Below are 6,000 nucleotides of genomic sequence, written 5' to 3' on the forward strand. Positions count from 1 at the left end.
ACATCGCGGAAGCGAAGTTAAATATAACACAATGTTGTTTTGTAAATAACGTAAAGAAAAATGGCAGGGAAAATATGTTTTCAATTTTAAAGTGAGATAGGGGTAATCAGTGGCAAGAACTAACCGTTTATGTAAGAGTGATGTAGTAAAAAAGCTTTTTGCGCAAATTGATTGCGGTCCGCTGTGGTTTGCCTTAGTAGATATTATTTCCTAACGGCCACCCCACTGCCGCCTACGCCATACCGCCTCAAGAAGGAAAATCCGAACAAAAGGAAAGAACAGACAATACAATTCAAATACCAAATGTAATGATGACAGACACGGCTATTTACCGCAAATTCAAAAACGAAATTACGTATTTTTAATTAGTCTAACAATTAATTTGCAACATAAGAAATATTAAAATTTTACTTGGCATTAAATAATAAAACACAAATATTTATTCTCCGCCCTTCTTTGTTCTTATTTTATTTTCATATATTTATGATATCTACATACTTGTATTTCCGGGCTTCTCCATCCTAATCCTAAAATGTAGATAAGACTTGTATTTAAGCTAGAATATTGACTATCATGGGGAAGACTGTTATTGGTTCTGATTGTATGCAATGTTTTTGGAAGTCTAGTACGAAAAGTATTATGATGTTGGAAAGCTGTTGGTCTTCCAGATAAATACTGAATACAATAAATACCAAAATAATGATAAAAAAATAAATAATTTTAATTTAATTTAAATAAGTAAATCTGCAACTATGAATATTGTTTATAATTTATAAATTGCCTTCTTAATCAAGAGTTTTTATTTTAATTGTCTATGAATAATGAAATTTAATTTATATGTATATTGTTTTTTTCATGATATAAGTATTTGTTTTTCTTTTTTTGATTGAGCGGATACAGTTAAACTACTGCTCCTTATTTTGACTAATTGTTTATGTAAAGGAATTTATTTTTAAGTAGGATAAATATTTATGTAGGTACACTTCACCAACAAGCCACAAAAAGTGGCTTGCTGAGGCTTTTATATTTATTTAATGTATTCCTTGTTTAAGTATCTCAATTTTCATCCATGTGTACTTTTTAATTAAATATATATTTTTTTTAAATAAAAAATACACGTAAACAAAACATGACGTATCAAGTAAGAAAAAAATGGTGTAAATATGACAAAAACATTTTCGAACTAAGTTGAATATCTTCAACAAAAAGTTTTTTTTAAAGAATGCTAGTGAAATATGTATTTTTTTATCTTTATACACATCTCATATTTTTTAGGTAAAATAAAATAATAAAAATAAGCACAAAAAATTATTTTTTAATTTTTGAGGTTACTTGAATTAAATATTACATTACCATTGCTGAGGGCAATGTCACCTAATATGAATGTGTTTAACCTAATAAGAACCAATTTACATTGTTTTTATCATTCACAGGTGAGATTTATTCCGGTACTAACGGCTTAAAATGAAATATAAACTGAATTAAAATTTATGTAGGTACGGTAGTTTATATGTTTTGGCATGGAGAGGAGTCGTGGAATCGCTTGGTCGTAATTGAATACATTATGTAAATGGAAATGAACTCACGCCTCATATTTTATCTGATACTTCACTTAGCTCTATTTATATCTCTCGTATCGACCTGTTAATATATTATTATGTATACTGTATACCTAATACCTACATCTGAAGTAAGCGATTTGGAAAATATTCTGCTTTGTAGATCGGAAATTCTGTACATCTGAGAAAAACTGAGGAGTCCCTGCATTATTTTTTTAAAATGTATTTTTATTTATTAATCAATAAAAATATGATTTGTGTTTCTTGAATAGTAAAATGATTAAACATATATTAAATACGCTCAAATCTTTGTAGACAAAAATAAAATTTACTTTCAACGGATATATTTTAGCAGAGACGGAATGTTTTTGAGGAGAAAATAATACGGTGATATGGGCATTTAAAGGGCTTATGACATGTCATTGGGTGGTTTAAGGGATAATTTTGTAATATATTAATGTTACACGGAATTTAATGTGATTACTTAATAATTCGCGATTATTCAACGCAAATCAACCATTGACAGTTCATTACCCCATAAATTGTTTCCCCAAAATCATCGGTCTCTGTTAAAATATCGATCAATATATTTCAATTCTTCAAAACATACGATGTAATCACGTATCGTAATTAATTTAACGAAAATATTGATTAATGTTGTACATGTGGAAAATAACAGGAAACCAAAGTTTTCAGAGTAACAGAGTTTTGTATCATTGTTTTATTTGACAGGTTCTAGCCATAGATGAAATAATAGTTGAAAAAACATCATACAAAAATCGTTCTGATCAAAATGTACTGGTAACGATGAAAATAAACTAACTTGATTAACTAAGAATATTCTGTTAAGTATTAAAAACACATGGATTTTCTTTAACAATTACCGAGGTTTTGATGATACATTTTTCATTTGACCAATTACGATTATTGTATGAAAATAATTTTTATCATATTGTGGGTTTACTGGAAACAATGACAGGATATTAGAAAACAAAAGAAATCAGGACACATAAAATGAATACAACGTCACATATTTAGGAGGTTCACAGTTTAAAAATTATCACACGTATTTAATCTGAAAAAAAGACGAACATATTTATTTTACTGGACAGACACGTAAAGAGTACAAATAAAAATAAGCTTTACACAACATACATTATTATCAATAAGGGAAAGATTAAAGAACATGTAACATGACTCCAAAAACATTTACCAAAAATGCTGATAAAATAAATTCAAAGTACATTAGTTTAGGTCAAATTAAAATTGGACATCAAATAAACGTAAAACGATCGGTGAAAAATTATGTTTCGATTAATCTTTCTGGAACATTCTACTGCCGTGTGATAATCTGTGTAAATGTGTGATCAAAATCGGCCAATATAATAGCCAAACTGTGTAACAACTACGATTACAAAAATAAAATATTTGGAACCCTCGGGGTATCGTTCGGGGGATGCGTCAGAGGGTGTCCACAGGTGTAAAAAGATATATATTTGGCGACTAATTTTCATATTTTGGTGTTTATGTGTTTTATAAAAAATATCGTTTGATTAAAAACTCATAAATAATTTTTTTTTTTAAATTATTTGAAATGAAAATTCAAATTATATTTTTATTATTTATTGTGGTGTTTATTTAACATGAACTATTATCTAAGGCAAAGTAGAGATGCATGTTTTGAAACTAGACTAATAAAACATTGATCGCTAGGTGTTCCAACTATTATAGTGTCTCGTTCTGTGTCACATCTATAAACATGAGATTCTGTGCTTTGTTAGGCTAGGCAACGGCTGTATTATCTTCAGTGGGAATTGTAACATTCTGTTTGCAAAGTGTTGTCAGTCGTGTATGAACATTCAATCAGTGAAATGTGCGGGTGATGGTAAAAATAATGTTGAAGATCGAAAGCTGAAGAGCGAAACAAAAGAGCCCACGATGAAAGTAAAGCTATGACGTTACGCAAAATGTATAATTTAGCTACATATGTATAAGGTCTACTCGTATTATCATATTAACGATAAACATAATACACGGGATTACCACCTTGATCAGTGATAATACTGAGGTTTGATGGAGGAAAATCACTAGTATTAATGATTCTCCCATCAAAATTGTTATAATATTTTTGGTGGATACTGTAAGTAGAAAGCTAAATTAAAATGTTATCAAATAGTAGTATACTCTCACCAAAAAAGAAGAGTTACGGGTTGTTATAGATTATTTTTAAAAGCTCCGGGATGCGTTTACATTTTGCGCAATGCCTTTTTTCCATAACCTTGTAAAACAAAAAAATTGTCAATGCATTCCCAACCACTGCGTAAAACGTAAACAGAAAAGGGTAGACATATATAACGCATCGGTTAAAAAGCTCGCAGGATATACAAGCGCCTACTTTCCGGGGCCAGGGATTACCAAGCCCCCGCGCTGGGGTGCCCGCGGAGCGCAGTACCGAAGGATGGAGAGAAACAATAGGCCAAGATTCAAACAAACAGACGAGCAGAGATGAGTATGCAATAGTTTTTTGAGGCACCACGACGAAGCCGGGATCCATCAGAGTTTCAAGAGAGAGAATAAAACACCTCGCGCAAAAATCAAAATAAAAAAAAAATATTTCTCGGTCAATGTACCTAAATCGATAAAAAAATGTTTTAAGTGTACTCATTTGACACAATTTAAACAGCAAAAAATTATAAATAATGAACAAAATGCACATCAACGCCGATATCGATAAGAGATGGTATAAATGTATAAGAAACAAAAATGTGATAGATTGTAAAAAATAGAATGAAATTAAAACTAGATATGCGACCGATACCGATGGCGAGTTTATGTGCCGATGCACCAATTACTTTCGCATTTTACGTTTTAGAAAACCCATACGAATGCGCGGTAATGTAATCTAAATTTATATGTTTATATATTTTATTCAATGCAGGACCTCTCATTGTCCACAGCGGTTATATATTATTTAGTTTGTAGCGCTGTCGCTTGTCGCTAGTTTAACTGAGCATTTTAGAAATCAATTTTATAAAATAGTTCAAATCAATCAATTTGAATTATTAATGTCTGAGTAATGGTAGACTCAAAAATCGCAATTTTCGTAATGTTAATCTTTTAAGTTAATGAAATTGATGCAAGCAATTTTAAATTGTATCTTATAAACGCGCGATGGCGTAATCTATATCATTTTTAAATGCGGGCCCTGTCGTTGTCCACAACGGTTATGTATAATTTAGTTTGAAGCGTTGTCGCTCGTCATTAGTTCAATAATTGAGGATTGCCGAACATAAATCTAATACCTATAATTTATAAAAGTAAAATCCTGTTCAATTGAAGAATTACTGTTTTTATTTTTTGTTAATCTTTCAAGTCTATGAAATTTATGTAAGCGATTTCGTGTGTGTCTTATTTGCAGTTTACACATATTTTTATTTATCCGATACGGTATGGATACCATCGGTGGTTTCTATAAATTTAATACCAGTATCGGCGGCAGCGCACGATGCACCCCAAATAAAAGAAAATTATTTATATTAAAAATTTGAAATGAGCAGAAACTGGAGACTACGGTGCGGAAATTCGGTTTTTTAGTTTCAACCTCGGTTTAAGTCTCTCTCTCGAAACGGACGTGGGATTGTCCCGTGGGCCGTTTTACCTTGGCACTTCAGCCCCTGGTGGAGGATGCCGTACAGCAAGGAGCCGCAGTGGTCGCAGAAGGTGGGCGACGAGTAAGTGTACGCTCGAAACTCGTGCTTGGTTCTCGTATCCTATACCAGACCAGATATATTACGGATACCGTCAAATGTCTCGCGATTCTCCATCTGATTTGTATCATTCATTACTCGTTTATTTTTATCTTTCTTTATTTTTCTCGCTTTTTTCTGCACCACAACAGGCCAGGAGGCCCAATCGCAGAAGTGAGAGTATTTTTATTTTTTGTGTTCTCACCGAGATTCGAACCCGGAACCTTTTGTGAGTGAGTCAAGCGTCTTAGCCATTACACCACGGAGGCTGCATATTCTTGCGTATTTTTATTACTTAATGTTTTAAATCACATTTATCCCAAATTTCACAGAATTATTCCTTTAATTTTACTTCGTTTTATTTCATTTTTCGTTCTGTAGTGCATTTTGTTTCATCCTTTTTTACCATTCATTTTTATTTTACACCTTTTAGTTTTGCTTTTTCATCTTTCATCGATATAAATGTTTTTATACCATTATTTTAAATCACACTTAGAGAAGTTAACACAATGATTAAATAAACTTTATAATAGGCATTTTACAAAATATTTATAGGAAACTTTAAAGGCATAAAATGAATTAAAAAATCAGTAAATAGTGCTATTTGAGCACAGTAGAAATTAAACAGTTAAAAAACAACTTAAATATTAATTAGTAGACAAAGAAAATATACGTATGAAATTGATATAATATTT

General features: G+C 31.1%; 1 protein-coding gene across 1 annotated transcript in view; it reads right to left on the reverse strand.

Moving 5' to 3' along the window:
- LOC148273173 (protein kinase C, brain isozyme-like) overlaps positions 1 to 5,323 on the reverse strand; it is a 49,009-nt gene extending 43,686 nt beyond the window's left edge. The window contains exon 1 of the mRNA XM_088239065.1: positions 5,218 to 5,323. The gene's annotated coding sequence lies outside the window, so the exon portion shown is untranslated. The remainder of the gene's footprint in view (positions 1 to 5,217) is intronic.
- Between the last annotated feature and the right edge of the window lie 677 nt (positions 5,324 to 6,000).

The sequence above is a fragment of the Micrasema longulum genome, unplaced genomic scaffold (genome assembly GCF_059751315.1).
Source record: "Micrasema longulum isolate JH-2025_06_02 unplaced genomic scaffold, ASM5975131v1 h1tg002055l, whole genome shotgun sequence".
Taxonomy (NCBI): domain Eukaryota; kingdom Metazoa; phylum Arthropoda; class Insecta; order Trichoptera; family Brachycentridae; genus Micrasema; species Micrasema longulum.